The 19,549-nt window shown below is 35.2% G+C and overlaps 2 long non-coding RNA genes across 2 annotated transcripts; both read right to left on the minus strand.

The window, feature by feature from the left end:
- Positions 1-6,801: 6,801 nt before the first annotated feature.
- Positions 6,802-13,383, minus strand: LOC132626649 (uncharacterized). The gene is made up of 3 exons (XR_009577528.1): positions 8,973-13,383; positions 7,803-7,859; positions 6,802-7,040 (listed from the first exon to the last, which is right to left on the minus strand). It is a non-coding gene; the product is annotated as an uncharacterized LOC132626649 (long non-coding RNA).
- Positions 13,384-17,046: 3,663 nt separating this feature from the next.
- LOC132621022 (uncharacterized) lies at positions 17,047-18,119 on the minus strand. The gene is made up of 3 exons (XR_009575401.1): positions 17,681-18,119; positions 17,344-17,422; positions 17,047-17,254 (listed from the first exon to the last, which is right to left on the minus strand). It is a non-coding gene; the product is annotated as an uncharacterized LOC132621022 (long non-coding RNA).
- Positions 18,120-19,549: the final 1,430 nt, after the last annotated feature.

The following is a 19,549-nucleotide window of genomic DNA, read 5'->3' on the forward strand; positions in this document are numbered from 1 at the left end:
CCGTCGTGCCCAAAACATATATCTACATAAAATAGTAAGTCAATGGCACCTCCGGAATAATGGAGTGCTCTCAAAAGCCTGCTTATCGGCTTCTATAAATCTGGGTCGCCTCCCTGTCTACCTTTGGGCATGAACACAGCGTCCAAAGAAAATGGACGTCAGTACGAACATTGTACTGAGTATGTAAGGCATGAATGAAATGAATATAATAGAAAAGTCATGAGACATAAGATGAAGATATAACCTACGTAACTTTTAAGGGAGGATACCTTTCATGCCTATATCGTATATTATATAATCATAGTACATGTATCATCGTAGCGCATACATCATCGTATCATACATATATCATAATACCGTATCTGCTCATACACATTAAACATTCGTATTCGGCCACGTAGTGGCTCGACAATATCACACACATATCTTTCGGGCTTTTCATACATTAGAATACAAAGTAGTATCGTGCCCGACTATATAGGTTCAGTGTCTTACGTACCCGGCTATAATAATGCCTGGTGTTATACGTGTCTGGCCCTACCAAAGCTCAGTGATATCCGTGCCTGGCCCTACCAAGGCTCAGTGTTATCCGTACCCAACTGCAGTGGTGCGCGCGCATCATCATATATCTATATATACATTCTACCCTGTCGTATAAGCTCGAGGTTTCATAATAGCCATACATAGGCACATATACATAAAAGCCCATAAATATCTTTAGCGTCATCACTATTATCATCGTCACCATTATCATCATCACTATCAACATCGTCATCATTATCGTTATCACTATTAACATTGTCATCATACTTATCATAGGCCTATCAAAACCTTATCATAACTTAGAATAGAGCATGCACTTGAATTTAAAGACAATCTATGAAAATCATATCATATTCATAGCATGAACTTTGTAAAAAATATCAGATGATCGGCTTTATAATTTCTAAACTTAGGCTCATCATTACCATTTTCGTATCTATGGCGTATCTCTTACCTTTATCTCATATGAAATCCTCTATGAACGTAGACTCGTAACTTTTCGGAACATTGGTCATAGGACATGCATTAGAGCTTATAGACAATCTATAACAATGTCGGGGTGACATAAGGTCGAGAACCCCCGACTACATTATGGAGCAATCATATTCATCATATCTCACCTTGAAGGAACTAACATTTTAAGGTGAGTGTACACCATGAATAACATCAAGGGATCGTAAGTAGGATCTTTACTTCATCGGCATCATATCTTGCTTTAAAATATCTAGGCTTAAACTTACCATCATTGTTTTGTATTCATGACATATTTCTCATCTTTATCTCATAAGAAGCTCTTTATCAATATTGTCTCATAGTTCCCGGAATGTAAGAAAGTCATGGAGAGGTAGGAAAATAATATCATAGGAATCATGTAAGGGTCATTAGCTTCGTAGGAATATCGTATCATGAGCTTTAGGACTTCTAGACTTAGATTCACCCTCGGTATTGTCATGCTCGTAAAGTATCTCTTTTCTTTATCTTGTATGAAGCTCTTTATATTCGTAGACTCATAATTTCCGATATGTAGGAAAGATATGGAAATATAGGAGAATTCATGCCATAAGAGTCATTCCTTAGAAAGAAAGGACTAGCCTTACATACCTCTTTCGTTTAACAATTTCCATCGCTTAATTGTTCTCCTTTAATGCTCACGTTTCTACCTTCAAGAGAATTTGCATTAACATTAGCTAATCGATTATATGAATGTGCTTACTAAAGCTAGAGAAAATTGGGCAGCATTTCCTTTGTTTATAAAACCTTCCCCATATGGTATATCAACTCCCAAACATTTATAATAACGTTCACAATATCATAACCAACTATCTTCATTCATCTACATTACCCTTATTTCACAATTCCACTTCAATTCATCCATAATCATGGTCATAGTATACTAGTACGTTTTCTCACATATAATGCTTATCTCATGTCCTTGATATCGTTTATAACATAACCATATCACAAGACATCAAGAATCATGACTCAATCCAAGCTATTACTCAAAATGACACTATTCCCACATTCATGACCCATTTTTCTATATTCTTTTACAATCCAAGTGTTTCAACTTTCAAATACCTTAAACAACATGGAAATACCGTAAATCTTACCTTAGATGGTGTAGGAATGAACCTTGGGTGGAAATTCCTCACTTGAGCAAAACCCTAGTTTTACCTTCACTTGGATTCCTTGCCTTGGATGAACTCCAATGAGTTTCTTACACTTGATTTCCTTGGTTTGATGAGATTGATCATGAATATCCCTTGAATTCTTGTGGGAGAAGTGTAGAGAGATGTTTTAGAGAGAAGGGGAGTGAAGGGAAATGAAATGAAATAAGACTTGGATCCCTTATTAATACACAAAATCTGACCCCACCAGTTTCTACGGACCAACATACGGTCCGTATAAATTATACTGACCGTATGTATGGCCGTAGATTTGGTCCAGAGAGGGATGCTAATCTGAGCTGATTATACGGTGGAACATACTGCCCGTATGTTTTATACGGCCAGTATGTTTGGCCGTATAATGCCCAGTTTTCCGAAGCTTGTTCTCGTCGACTCGTTTGAGCTTCAATCCTTATGGAACCCGCTTAACACTTGTTTAACACTTCATTATCAATCTAAGGGATGTAATAACTTTTCTTTAAGACATCATCAAGTCATCATTAACTTGGTACCTTGTGAATCCTTTCCGGTACACCGCGTATGCCTTGCCTTTCGTGGTAAACTTTCTTCTATCGCCTCGAATATCTTCGAAATCTCATTTAGAATCATCAAATGTTATTTCTTACTTATCAAAACGTTGTATACGTCGTTCCCTTCATCAGTCTATTCACTGTGCATGAACGAAAAAAAATTCGAGGTGTAACATTCTTGGGAACATTCGTCCTGGAATGTTAAACTATCCGGGATTCTACGCAAATTTCGCCATACATTTTCCTTCAACTGACCCGGAGTATCATGACCTCACTATTCTTGCTTACCTCTTACTCCTCCTTTTGAGTACCCACTTGGTTTCATTAGCGACGTATAAATGCTTGCAAGTTATTTACACATCGTATCCATTGTCATATTCATATACATAGCATATCCGACCACGAAGGTTCGGTGTTTCGCGTACCCGACCATGGCTAAGCTCGGTGATTATATATACCTAATCTCTTTTGCCTATCTGTAGTAACTTATCTCGTCATGCTCTCTTCCTTACTTTATTTTTTTCCCTTGATTATCATATCTTAGGTTCTACTATAGAAAACCTTAGGTCCCTTTCTTAATTGTCGCTTATAAATCGTAATATCATTAATTACGACTTTACCGTTAGTGCCTTTGCCTCTATTCTAGTATAACATCTCCATCCTTTACAATACCCCTTGAGTTATTTGCTTTCAATATCATGTGGTTCAAGGTCTTCGCGAATGGTTCCAGTACAGTCTCAGGTGCTCGCTCAATTCGTGTTCGTTTATTTACTAGTCATTCGACCCATTTCTGCGTGACTCTCACTCTTTGTTTTAGAGTCTATATATGTCACATCTTATGGTCCATTGTTCCAATCTCTACACTTGTATTCCCTTTACTCATCCCCCCCCCCCCCCCCCCCTTTAAGGGTTTTACTTGTACCATTCTCAAATCCGTTGCCTCACCTTCAAATCTTGAATTCAATATCCCTTACTCTACTACATCTTATTCATGTTGTTTCCCATAATTTATAGCTACGATAATTCATGTGTGAAGTCTCAACATACTCATCTTGCAGTTTTGTAATCAAGTAATACAACCGACATAGCAATCCGAACAAGGATGTAGTTTACTTAGCTCATCTGGTAGTTAGGAGTCAATGTCTAAATCTGCTCCAATTAACAACTTCTGTCCCATAAGGATACTCATATAGTAGTCTATCTAGCTATCCGTACCATCCATGAAATGTCACTTATCCCGTTCTTCGATACCCAGAGTTCACTTGTAGCGTCATCTTTCCGTTAAACCCTCCATTTTTGTTTTCAAGGATCTAAGTCTCATGTGCCACTAATACCTCTTATGCCTCACACTATTTTACACTTGTGTTGCACTCAGCATTGATTTCAAAACCAATCATAATCATGTCGTATTTGTCGTTGATGATAGCCTTACTTTATTGCTTTATCATCGTACGGTAAACTCATAATTCATGGCCACATTTTTCTCTCCAACTTATTCCTTTATGTACTTTACTCGTTCTGTCTTAGTGTAGGATATTCGTAGGAGATGCATCTTCCTTTAATCATAACACGACTACTTCTTAAGTGCGCGTACTTTGCAGCGCATTTCCTTCTCTTTATATCCCCACTCTTATTCCTTTACATTCCTTCCTCTTCAATTTATCTTATTTCCTCCCATTTTATAATCAATCCTTTATTCTTCGCACGAGGAACCCTATTCTTAACTTAGTACCGCTTTTTCCTTTAGAATATACTACCTTTGTACAATCCATTCTTCGCATCAAAACTTATTCTGTTCATTTTGATCATCCCCTCTCATCCTTATTGTGTTGATCCTTTTTCTAACAATCTTCCTATTTCGTTATTCATCTTTCTGTAGTCTTGGTCTTTTACATCCAGCTAAAGATACCACTCACACTCTCGATTATACAAATCACAGACTACTATTACTTTGCCATATCGCTTTTCTCTGATTCCTTTTTCGAGTTTGCTTGCTATCATTTCTGTCATTGAGGAACCCCTATATTGGACTTTCCCCTAACAAGGCCTTATGAGTTTTCTCATCTACTGCCCCATGGCTCGCTTGTTGGCTTCACACTTGCGTTCACTCTTTACTCATGTAGAACATGTCACATCTTTAATCGTTTCCTCGCTATACTTTGTCTTACAATTCTTGTTACATTCTCATTATACCCTGATCATAATCAACTCTATAGGGTGACACTTCTCGATCTCATTCGCAAGCCTGCTTATAAAATAGAATAAACCCCGTAAAGTAAGCATACTCAACCTGTTACTCTTTCTAATCAGCCCTATTACACTTACCATATAAGTTGTCTTATCACGGTATCTTCATTCGTTATACCCCTTTGTACTTCACACCCCTGTCTCAATCATGTTTTTACTCTATTTTGTCAATAACTTGTCGTGTTTTACTTGTACTTATCCATCCAATCGATACTTCAGTATCACACTCTATTGGGGTTACCCTTTCTCTTCTATGTCATATTCTAGTACTACCAGTCTTCTTAATTTACTCCAGCATTTCTCTTTACCGTTTCAATGTCGCTCTTATAATTACCATTACTATCAATTCAATAGTATTTAACTCATCTCTTGTAGTTGTTAACGATACTCCTAACTTAATCTCGTTCTGCCATTACCTTTTTGCACAACATCTTTTCTCGTTAGGACATATAACAAGCTTATATCTTATCTCCTTTAGATTCTAGGAAAATTTCGGCAGAGTTTCCTCTATATTTCTTACTATCCCAAAACCTGCACGCAGCAAATACCAGCAATGCCTCACAGGGACAATATATATATATATATATATATATATATATATATATATATATATACGACATATCTCAGTCACACAAGGCTCCCTCTTTCAAGTAAAAGCACAAAGATGTCGAAACTTACCTCATATATCACGCTTCGTGATGTACCTATTCCTTTAGCGATCTGCCCTGTTATCCCCTCCTATTTACTTTCTCTTTCATCCTTCAGCTTTACATTTCAATCATATCTCGATATTCTTACCTTAATCGACACACATCTTTCGTACCGTCGCTTACCTTTGTTCTGATTCATTCCATTTTGCTTAGTTCTCAACTTATAACTGGACTTATCATCAAGAGACACATTTAATCAATTTCTCTGTCATATGAACACTGACTTGCCTCTATGACAATCAATTCATTATCATATAAATACATGTTCCGATAACGTAGCCTCAACGAAGGGGCTTACCTCCGTAACTTCAACATCATTAATCACTTTCTTCGGTCAATATCGTTCTTCTGCTGCAATCAGGGGTTAGTATAAAGAATCTCATTTCCTATGGCTTAGCTCTATCGCACGATCTTAGAGATGAAAGAAGAGTAACCATCCTAAATGCCCTGTAGCCTCCTGTTTATAGATGTGGCGCGCAACACACCATAAACAAAACTCTACTAGATACGGCTTGTAGACACTTCCTAGGACTGAATTGCTCTGATACCACTTTTGTCACGACCCGAATAGGGGCCATGACGGGTACCCGGGGCTAACCACCGAGCACTACTCATTCTACTACTTATCATAATCGTTAAGCGTTCATTCATCCAATTCATACTCAAATCATAGGAAAATCATTTTTCATTTGGAAACATAATTACCTTAATATATATAATCCCTTCGGCTATCAAAATAATACACATATACATATATACACGTGGGAGATCGTGAGACCATACTACCCACACATACGTATCTATGAGCCTCTATTAGAATACTAGACATATAGACGGGACAGGACCCCGTCGTGCCCAAAACATGTATGTACATAAAATAGTAAGTCAATGGCACCTCCGGAATAATGGAGTGCTCTCAAAAGCCTGCTTATCTGTCATGACCCAGCTAGGGGCCGCGACGGGTACCCGGAACAATTACCGAGCACCGCGTACTCTACTGCTGGTCTCGCTCATTTAATACTCTTTTATCAATTTTACATACCAATTGTAGGAAAATCATATTTAATCAAAATATAAATACTTTATATACATTTGCCCCTTGGCCATCAAAATAATACACATACATATGAAAACATCTTGTGAGGCCATCTAACCCACACTGCGTATCTACGAGCCTCTACTAACATAATGAATACATGGACGGAACAAGACTCCGTCATGCCCAATATATGCATATATGAATGTACATCAAAAGAATAGTCATAAGCACCTCCGAACAATGGAGTGCTATCTATCAGCTGACAGCTACTGAGGACCTGGGCCAAGCTCTCCTCCCTGTCTACCTGTGGGCATGAACACAGCGTCCGAAGAAAGGACGTCAGTACGAATATTGTACCGAGTATGAGAGGCGTACATAATGAAAGGAAACATCAATAATATAAGGATAACATCAACATGAGACATCTAGATCTGACTGATAATCATAAATGAAGTAATGCATGTTATCTTACTCATACTCATCATCATGACATGTATGCATCATATGCAAGCTGCCCGTCCATGTCGGAACGGTGTGATAATCAATAATATTAGCCCGCGTCCAGGCCTCCCGCGTCCGGGGTACCATCTCATGCCGCCCACTAGTGGTGTCTGCCCACGCCCGTAGGTCGTGGTGTATCCGTATCGCCGCCCGCCGAAGCGGTGTCTGCCCGGCCAACTAGGCCAGGTGTGAAATGCTCATGACATGCTCAATATAAATGCTCATAGTAATAGGCTTATCATAAAATACTTATCTTATCATAATACGTATATAAGACTCATGATCAACTTTACTCTATCAGGGTGACGTAAGGTCGTGATCCCCCGATTACATTATGAAACCATCATGGACATTCCGCCCCACCTTGAAAGACTAGTACATAAGGTGAATGTAGGCAGGGAATAACATCATCATCATTCTAGTGTCATCATATCGTATAACTCATCTCATATAGACATTCATAAGTATAAGCTTTTAACTTCTTAGAATGCAAGAACTCATGAAAGGAATAGGGATTCAAGTTAAAGGATTCATGCCATTAGAAAGAAGGACTAGCCTCACATACCTTGGTCGTTTAGCTAAGATATCGCTCACTTGTTCTCCATCGATATCACGTCGTTACCTTCATAAAAAAATTCGTATCAACATTAGTAACTGACTATAAGAACGTGTCGCTAATTCTAGGAGAAGTCGGACAACGCTTCCTTCGCTCATACTAATTTTCTCACGTTCTATATCAACTCCCAATATTCATAATATTATTCACAATATCATAATCGACAATCGTCATTTACGTGCGTTTGGCAAAATCCACCATTTTCCTCCAATTTTCCCTTATTTCTACTTCTAGCTCATCCTTGCGTTTTCATGCATTTAATGCCTGTTTCATGATATAAACATCATTTATAACGTATTAGTACTCACAACACTTCAATATTCATAGTCCAATTCCACTATCATTCATTTATGTCACTATTCACTCAATAATGACCCATTTCTATGTTCTTCTACATTTCAAGTGTCTAAGCTTTTCAATACTTCAAACAACATGGAATAATCATGAAACTTACCTTGGATGATGGTTGAACAATCCTTAAGTTGAAATACTTCACTTAGCCAAAACCCTAGTCCCACCTTCTTGGGAATTTCTTCACTTAGATGACCCTTTATTGAGTTCTTACCCTTGATTCCATGAAATTAGTGTTGTTGGTCTTGATATTCCCTTTAATTCTCTTGAATTCTTGTGGAGGAATTATTTGGAGAGTTCTAGAATGTCTCTTGAGGTGTATGGATGAAAATGAAGTGAAATGAGGCTTAAGTCCCTTTTAAAAATCACAAAATCTGATTTTTAATGAATTCTTGTCGGGGTGAATAGTGGTCGTAAACCACCATATACGGACCGTATTTTGATTTACGGTCCGTCCACTGTGGTCGTTTTTAAGCATTCCAAAAACAGAAAGTTTGGCTGGTGGACATGGCAGTTTAAGACCTGGTTTACGGGCCGTAAACTGGGTCGTATTTAACCATATTCAACATTTACAGAAAGTTGAGATTTTTGACAAGCTGGAGGACGACTGCACTATACGGTCCGTAAATCACTTTACGGGTCGTATAGTGCCATATACGACCACTGGGCTGAAAAATTTTCCGCGACTTTCTTATTTCCAAAAATTCTTAATTAGCCATTCCCGACTTAATAAAACATCATTCACTCAATTTTCATAATTCCACTCACCATACAAGTACGGAGAAATTTCCGAGGTGTAACATTATCGGCTTCTGTAAATCTGGGTCGCCTCCCTGTCTACCTGTGGGCATGAACACAGCGTCCAAAGAAAACGGACGTCAGTACGAACATTGTACTGAGTATGTAAGGCATGAATGAAATGAACATAATAGAAAAGTCATGAGACATAAGATGAAGATATAACCTGCGTAACGTTTAAAGGAGGATACCTTTCATGCCTATATCGTATATTATATAATCATAGTACATGTATCATCGTAGCGCATACATCATCGTATCATACATATATCATAATATCATATCTGCTCATACACATTAAACATTATCCGTATTCGGCCACGTAGTGGCTCGACAATATCACACACATATCTTCCGGGCTTTTCATACATTAGAATACATAGTAGTATCGTGCCCGGCTATATAGGTTCGGTGTATTACATACCCGGCTATAATAATGCCTGGTGTTATACGTGCCTGGCCCTACCAAGGATCAGTGTTATCCGTGCCTGGCCCTACCAAGGCTCAGTGTTATCCGTGCTGGGCCCTGCCAAGGCTCAGTGTTATCCGTGCCTGGCCCTATCAAGGCTCAGTGTTATCCGTACCCAACTGCAGTGGTGCACACACATCATCATATATACATATACATTCTACCCGGCCACATAAGCTCGAGGTTTCATAATAGCCATACATAGGCACACATACATAAAAGCCCATAAATATCTTTAACGTCATCACTATTATCATCGTCATCATTATAATCATCGCTATCAACATCGTCATCATTATCGTTATCACTATTAACATCATCATCATACTTATCATAGGCATATCATAACCTTATCATAACGTAGCATAGAGCATGCACTTGAATTTAAAGACAATCTATGAAAATCATATCATATTCGTAGCATGAACTTTGTAAAAAATATCGTATGATCGACTTTATAATTTCTAAACTTAGGCTCATCATTACCATTTTCGTATCTATGGTGTATCTCTTACCTTTATCTCATATGAAATCCTCTATGAACGTAGACTCGTAAATTTTCGAAACATTGGTCATAGGACATGCATTAGAGCTTATAGACAATCTATAACAATGTCGGGGTGACAAAAGGTCGAGAACCCCCGACTACATTATGGAGCAATCATATTCATCATATCTCACCTTGAAGGAACTAACATTTTAAGCTGAGTGTACACCATGAATAACATCAAGGGATCGTAAGTAGGATCTTTACTTCATAGGCATCATATCTTGCTTTAAAATCTCTAGGCTTAAACTTACCATCATTTTTTTGTATTCATGACATATTTCTCATCTTTATCTCATAAGAAGCTCTTTATCAATATTATCTCATAATTCCCGGAATGTAAGAAAGTCATGGAGAGGTAGGAAAATAATATCATAGGAATCATGTAAGGGTCATTAGCTTCGTAGGAATATCGTATCATGAGCTTTAGGACTTCTAGACTTAGATTCACCCTCGGTATTGTCATGCTCGTAAAGTATCTCTTTTCTTTATCTTGTATGAAGCTCTTTATATTCGTAGACTCATAATTTCCGATATATAGGAAAGTCATGGAAATATAGGAGAATTCATTCCATAAGAATCATTCCTTAGAAAGAAAGGACTAGCCTTACATACCTCTTTCGTTTAACAATTTCCATCGCTTGATTGTTCTCCTTTAATGCTCACGTTTCTACCTTCAAGAGAATTCGCATTAACATTAGCTAATCGATTATATGAATGTGCTTACTAAAGCTAGAGAAAATTGGGCAGCATTTCCTTTGTTTATACAACCTTCCCCATATGGTATATCAACTCCCAAACATTTATAATAACGTTCACAATATCATAACCAACTATCTTCATTCATCTACATTACCCTTATTTCACAATTCCACTTCAATTCATCCATAATCATGGTCATAGTATACTAGTACGTTTTCTCACATATAATGCTTATCCCATGTCCTTGATATCATTTATAACAAAATCATATCACAACACATCAAGAATCATGACTCAATTCAAGCTATTACTCAAAATGACACTATTCCCACATTCATGACCCATTTTTCTATATTCTTCTACAATCCAAGTGTTTCAACTTTCAAATACCTTAAACAACATGGAAATACCATAAATCTTACCTTAGATGGTGTAGGAATGAACCTTGGGTGGAAATTCCTCACTTGAGCAAAACCCTAGTTTTACCTTCAGTTGGATTCCTTGCCTTGGATGAAACTCCAATGAGTTTCTTACACTTGATTTCCTTGGTTTGATGAGATTGATCATGAATAACCCTTGAATTCTTGTGGGAGAAGTGTAGAGAGATGTTTTAGAGAGAAGGGGAGTGAAGGGAAATGAAATGAAATAAGATTTGGATCCCTTATTAATACACAAAATCTGACCCCACCAGTTTCTACGGACCAACATACGGTCCGTATAAATTATACTGACCGTATGTATGGCCGTAGATTTGGTCCAGAGAGGGATGATAATCTGGGATGATTATACGGTGGAACATACTGCCCGTATGTTTTATACGGCCAGTATGTTTGGCCGTATAATGCCCAGTTTTCCGAAGCTTGTTCTCGTCGACTCGTTTGAGCTCCAATCCTTATGGAACCCTCTTAACACTTGTTTAACACTTCATTATCAATCTAAGGGACGTTATAACTTTTCTTTAAGACATCATCAAGTCATCATTAACTTGGTACCTTGTGAATCATTTCCGGTACACCGCGTATGCCTTGCCTTTCTTGGCAAACTTTCTTCTATAACCTCGAATATCTTCGAAATCTCATTTAGAATCATCAAATGTTATTTCTTGCTTATCAAAACGTCGTATACGTCGTTCCCTTCGTCAGTCTATTCACTGTGCATGAACGAAAAAATTTCCGAGGTGTAGCATTTCTTACAGGTATACTTAGGTCCCTTAAACTCTGTTTTAACCTAATCATGACCCTTACTATGTTTTATCCCAATCACAGCTCATGTCCCTTAGTTGACATCAAGCAAGTATGCAGGCCCACAAAATAACAATTTAGGAAGAAAACACAAGCCACGTTCTTATTCACCAAAAAAAAAAAAGAAAAAAAAAAAGACAATCACTTCAAATTCTTCAAACAAATATCACATCACTTAAATGTTCTACTACATTCAACAGGATTAGTATTAACTTAAAAGTTCATCAAATTACTATCATGACTTATGTGATCATGTCCTTGTCAGATTTAAGCATTGAACAACAAAGGTAGGAACCTTCAACATCTAACAGAATACATGAAATCTATTCCATCATATTTAAACAAACAATGCATTATTTGGGCATACACACTCTGTCTACTTCAAGAAATTACTTATTAATCTCAAACATGGCTTTGAAAATAAAGAGAGGCAACCTTCACATCTAAGAAACTAATACATCTTAATCAATACATAAACTCAACTGAACCGCATGCAAAACAACAACTAACCAACATTAATAAGTTATTATCATTTAGACTAATACTAAACAATACCAAAATAAGTAAATAGGATAGAACATTACCTTTTTATGGTGCAGCCCTGATAAAAAATGAATTTGAAAGCCTTAAGTGCTTCCAAAAGCCACAACTCAGCCACACAGACTCGAACAAAAGAGAACAAATAAAAGATTTCAACTCAGAGAGACCTCACACTTAATGAAGTCTTAAAATTTTACTAATAGAGGCTTAAAAAATTCGAAGTTTTAGCCTTTCTTTGAACTTCTCCAATTTTCTTTGAACTTCTCCAATTTTTCTAAATTCTGAAAAAACTCTTTTAAATTTTTTTGACTTAGAGACTCAGACTTTCTTTCAAAAAAGCCTCCTTTTTCACTTTTTCCAACTTGTTCTGTAAAGGGGGGTTAGGGTTATATAGAACCCCAAAAATCATCTAACCCCCAAAACTATCGATGTGGAACAAACGTATTCCCAGAAAAATGAACTTTAAGACCAGATAGAACCCCAAAAATCATCTAACCCCCAAAACCATCGATGTGGAACAAACACATTCCCATAAAAATGAACTTTAAGACCAGATCTAAGCCTTTCATGGCCTCTTAAGCATATGAACGGTCAGATCTGAACCTTACTCGGTTCGATCCAACCTTTTCAAATCCAACCAATGGAATTTAAGCAAGGTACAATAACAATACGTGTAAATCTCAGCATAATAAAGTAAAATAAAGCAACAAATTCGATTCATTACCATGTTTGGATTTAAAATCATAATTTCGAGTGCAACATTAAATGCTTTCATCATAATAGACATAATAAAGCTGCATGCGACGACTATGTTCTGCGAATTTGCCATTTTTGGCATAGAGAGAGGTGGCGATTAGGGTTGCATAGAAAGGGGGAGAGAGAGAGAGGGGGGTCCGGAAGGGAGGGGGGAGAGTAGGGTTTTTTGCTGAAAAGGGGAAAATGAGGGTGTTGGGGGGGGGGGGGGGGGGGAGTATACCCCCTTAAACATTTTTTTTAAATGATCTGGGCCAGGTCTCAGCCTGGTTTGGGCTGGACTTGGTCCAGATTTTAAAGAAATTAAAAAGGGGCCTTTGTTTTGGTATACACAATATATGTATATTAAGTGTATACATATATATGTATCCCAAGCGTATACATATATATGTATACCTGGTGTGTATGTGTGTGTGTATATATATATATATATAGTTAGTTAGATAAAACTAGGACATAATTATTTCAAAAATAGTTTTAAAAATTGTCCAGATTATGTTAGTGGGACCAAAATTACGAACATGGCCTTAATGGATCCTGACCCAGCTAATCGTTTCAATTAAGGGCAATTTTGGCCTTAATTGATTTTAATTCAGCTGGTAATTTCAATTATGGCCATATTTGGTCTAATTAGCAAGTTTAGAAATTAAATTGCATTAATGACCTTGATTAATTTGAGCCAATGAATTTGGTTATTTCAATCAAGGCCATTAAAATACTAATTTTATAAAATTGACCCAATTTCCTTGAACCATGGACTGGTCATATTAATTGTGGCCATAACAAAATAATTTAAACCTCAATTTGCAATAAGGACCACTTAATTAACTAATTAAAATATTTATAGATAATTATACATAAATTTTGACAAAACGCACAATCATGCAAAAAATTAAAGATTAGGTGAAATGGTCAATTATTTAGATTACTCAAAATCCATGGATTAAAGGGAATAAAGTATTTATTAATTTTGACAATTTTAATAATTAAATTAATTATTATTATTATTATTATTTTAAAACAAAATGCCCTTTCCTCTTTGATTAAATCAAATAAGTACCTTATAAATGTCATAAAATGTCAATTAACTTCTAAACAACTTTGTGATGTCATGAAAAACCTTTCATCAATTTAAAAGAACAAAATATTGTTTTGACCAATTTTATAAAAATTATTTAAACCCTTTAAGGTGCATAGCTTATTTTACTTATTTTTCAAGGACTCTAAGTAATTAAATGGGAGGTCAAAAATTAGGTGTCAACATCATGTAGGAGTCCAATGGTTCCTAATATGCATCTAATGAAAGATGATGGTGATCCTTTTGACGATCCAGAGAGGTATAGGAGATTAGGTGGTAAATTAAACTATCTCACTGTAACTCGTCCAGATATTGCTTTTGTTGTAAGTGTCGTTAGCCAGTTCACCCGCTTCTACGGTCAAACATTGGGTAGCTTTGGAACAGATTCTATGTTACTTAAAAGGAGCTCTCGGACTTGGAATACTATATAGCAATCACGGACATTCTCATATTGAGTGTTTTACAGATGCAGATTGGGTTGGATCCAAGATTGATAGAAGGTCTGCCGGTTATTGTGTCTTTGTAGGTGGAAATTTGGTATCATGAATAATTCTGTCATACCTTTGTATTTTACAATAATAATACAATGATTGATAATAAGAGAATTTTTATGCAGTGATTAACAGTGAAGAAATTATTGTTACCTATGCAGGGAGCCTAAGGGGTCCAGAATATCATCAACATCATTTACAAAGTAATCCTATTATAAAAATGAAAAGTTTAGGTGAAAACAACGCAAAATGCCTATAAAAATTAAAATATTTACCTGTTTTTACCTCATGTAACCTTGTTACAAGATATACTTACCTAACTAAAAATAATTACCCATCTAGCATCCTCCAATCCTCTTTGACCATTTGGTAACCTTTCCTTCCCGTTCCAAAGCTATACAACCATGTAAACACCACCAGGGGCGGAGCTATAGTGTAACGTGGGGGATTCGGACGAACCCAATAGCTTTTGTGTAAACCTTGTATTTTCATTAGAAATTTCGGTAAATAATGTACTTATTATGGTGTGAATCCACGTACAAAACCGAGCAGATGGTCTAGTGGCAAGGAAGAGCGATGAAAGTCCGCCGTGTCTCGAGTTTTGGGTTTGAACCAGCTTTCAACAGGTCTTTCCTTTTTGCTAAGAAAACATAAAGTTGCATATATGTGCTGTTTTGTTTTTAAAACATTAACAGTTTTCTTTGAAATAGTAGGAGTGCTGATTTTGATTTATTTATTTAAAGCTTTATCTTGTATTTCTTAATTCTATCAAACTGAATGTCCTTTAACATAAAATGTTAGCTTATTGATCTTTCTTTTCTTTTTGTAGAAAACTGTAATGCAATTCAAAGTATATTAAGGAATGAATTTCATAATTTTATTATATATTTGAACAAAAAGAGAATATTTTTAGTGGTTTATGAAATTATTTAAGGAAAATTAAAAGGCAAATTATTTGAAATTGCTCGAAAAATAAACATTATGAAAAATTAGAGTAGACTAAGTTTCTCATAATTACAAATAACGTTTAAAATGCTACTACGTACACTAAATATTTATTTAATATTAACAACAAATTAAATATTTTGAAATTCATAGGAATAATTTCACACTTTTTAATATAAAAGAGAGGACTAAGGAACGATGCATAATAAAATAAATCCAAGCCGAATATTATTTTCTTGTACACGTGGCGGATAACAAATCATGCATTGAGCATTATTGGACAATGGTATTGGAGGAGATCCAATCCCGCAATAGATATAGTGTTTAAGTGGTTCGTTCTTTTTCAAAGATACTATTTTCGGACTCACGCGTTGCACGTGTGTCCTTGTGTCAATGAGTATAATTTTTTTTTTTAAAATTACATTTAGATTACAAAGTAAAAATTTAATAGGAATGTGTAAATTTCTGAAAATGGTGAATATATATCATATTTAGTAACTACATAAAAGAAGAAACTTTTTTCTGCAAAAGTCCTAGGATGCCCTATTGTGTTTTGTATACATAAGTTATGAATTTGCTTTAAGAGCGCAGACAAAGTAGCACAAAAGATTGATTTGCATTCAGTTTGGTTTCCACAATATTTCAATCTTTTATGACCTTAAAGATTTATTTGATGAGACAACTTGGAAAAACAAGCTATAATGTTGCAAGTCTAAACAAAGAAGATGGAACAATATCCTTAACACGTGAAATATCAAACTATGATGATATGGAACAATTTCGTTAAGTTTATTCGCAACAAATGTCAATGTCGTCAAAGCATCGTTTATAATAATATTGATGTTCTTGCGAATAGTATATCATATTCATGAGGATAAGTCAATCAAGCCTCATCCGGCTGGAATTTAAAATGGTGCTCCTTCGCCCAACTTACTTCTCTCTTCCTCTGGTTCACAAAAAGCTTACTAAGTGAATTAGAGAATTTGAGGTTTGCTTCTAAAGGAAGATAAAATAAATTCGCAATTTAATTGAAGTTTTCATGGAAGACTATCTTTATAGTGATATATAACACAAAAATTTCTAAAGATTGTTGTTAAAGGAGAAAGATTTTAGATACATGTGCCATAATACAATCTTTTTCAAAACAAAATTCAAGATAAAAATGTTCAATTTACTCTACATTATTTCTCAACCATCTAATAATTACTATATATATATATATATATATATATATATATATATATATATATATATAACTATAAAGAGTTCATAGAGCTAATTAAAGACGCCGCTATAAATTTGTGTAAAGCGGACAATCTATTGATGGGTTCAAATAATATTTCACTGCTCCATGTCCATCTTCATACATTAATAAATATACAAATCTAATGCATTCACTATTTCACATACAAATATTTTACTATTCCCTGTCCATCTTTCTTTGGCATTGCATATACGATCTAGCGCTTTCCTTACTTCATCCTTTCTACATCAACATTATTAACCAACACAATCTAGTCAAAATAATTTACATAGTAACAATTGTAAAAATACTAAAACTGTGACCTAACTTACCATCTTCCTCATCATTATTGCAAGAGCCGTGAAGAGCCTGAAAAACTCAATCCCATTTGTTGAAAAGAAAATCGTAAATCTATGGAATGAAGAAAAATAGAACATATTATTAGTGAGAACGGTAGGAAAAAGAAGAGAAAGTGCGCCTAAAGTCAAATAGAAATCAATAATTATTAGTGATAGCAAATACAAGTGTAACAAAAATATAATCAGAATAGCGGTTAGTTGCAGCAAATGAATCCTTAAGGACGAACAATCCATCAAAGGGGGGAAACAAACGCGTCAAACAACGAAATGGCTTGCGTGAGAAATGATAGGAAAAAAAAATTAGACAAACCTACAATAAACTCAGAAAGCATGAATTTGTTTTAGTTGATCATCTCTCACTATTGGAGAAGAGCTTGCTTGGCCTTTTCTTATATCAGAGGTTTTTGGTGTTGTTCTAATAGGATTTGGAGTTTAGATTAGATCTAAGTAGATGAATAGATTTGAAGTTACATAAACATTTTCTTTTCCACATTAACTTTAAATTTATTCTTCTTAGATTTTATCTAAACTTCTATCCTATTAAAACAACCCAAATATCTCTTATACAAGAAAAATCAAGCAAGCTTTTCTGCAACAGTGAGAGAGATAATCAACCAAAAAAAAATTCATGCTTCAGAGTACGTTGCAGAAGAGCTTGCTTGGCTTTTTCTTATATAAGAGATTTTGGGTTGTTCTCATAGGATAGAAGTTTAGATAAGATCTAAGAAGATGAATAGATTTGAAGTTAATGTGGAAAAACAAAAAGTATTTGATAACTGATAAGAAATTAAATGATTTTATTGATTAATAGTTAATAAAACTCAATAAATAGGATAAAATATGGTTATTTAATTAATTAGAAAATATAAGAACATCCTTCAATTAATGAGAGATACATAGATTATTCATTTATTTATTAGTCCTCAACACTGGTTGTAAATAATGATAGTATATACTTAAAGAGAAATGTAACGAAGTTCAAGAGATAGTGTCAAACTCATTGACATAATTTGTACATAATTAAAATAAGATTTGGATTTTTTGAAGCAACTTTGACTCATTTTCTTGCCAGTCGAAATAAGTTGCGCAAATGTCATAAAGGTATAGGGAATTGAAAATGTCTTAAAAACTTTGGTCCTTTCATCTTTCCTTTTCTTAAATTCATTGTCATTTAATTGAGTAATGTATGTGAACACTTTTCAAAAATTTAATATAAAATTGTTAAACCAAAAAGATCAGGAAAAAGTCAAGAAAAGAAATGTTTTTGGCTTGTAAATTAAAGGAGAATATGAATTCCCTCACCCTAATTAAAATTCATAGAACTGGTGTGAGCATTTAAGTACTATTGATTCACTCTCAGTTTACCCGGTTCAATTCATGTAATTCAATTGAAGGTTTTGTTTAACTTAAGGGGCAAAATAATACTCCTATTTAATTAGTTAGATATTTAATTAGATTTTAATTAGTGTAGGGGTAAAATGATAATCTAACTTTGGAGCTCGGAGCTTCCTATTTTTAGTATAATATGATATTAAGTATTGGTACACGTTTATTAGTCTAGTAGTTGTTACATGATAGTTTGAGGTCATTGTCCTGTCATAAAATCTCGAACCCACAAAACTCAAAAATCCTGCCCCACCTCTGAACACCATCATAAACCTCTATTGAGGGTACACCACCGACACACTCTTTATCAACTGACTATCTTATCTCATCACATCAAAACAGTGGATATAACTTTAGAGTTAAAGAAAAAATAACTGAAACTTGAAAATGATGCTCAGCCAGCAATTCTCATCACGATCGCAATAGGCATCAGATGACAACAAATACTGTGATTGTTCCAGAATAAATGAAATAAAAGATATCAAAAGTGGTTTCAATGATGCCGAAACCCACCTGAGCCACTTCGGCCTCAATTCAGACATACCAACAAGTCCCAAAACATAATACCAACATGTACAAGGTCTAATTTGGACAAAATAGTAATATCTTTTTTTCGATTCTTTTAATCCAGTTCATATGTTTGTTTTATGTGTCCCTTGAGGAATTCTATCTCGTAGTACCACTTAAATAACTATGGCCATAGAGTCAAATAAGTCCGAGGTTGGTCGGGCGACATACATCTTGATTGGTTCCAGCATCACTAGATATTACTACTATATATAAGTGAGGATAG

Source organism: Lycium barbarum, chromosome 2 (assembly GCF_019175385.1).
Source record: "Lycium barbarum isolate Lr01 chromosome 2, ASM1917538v2, whole genome shotgun sequence".
Lineage (NCBI taxonomy): Eukaryota > Viridiplantae > Streptophyta > Magnoliopsida > Solanales > Solanaceae > Lycium > Lycium barbarum.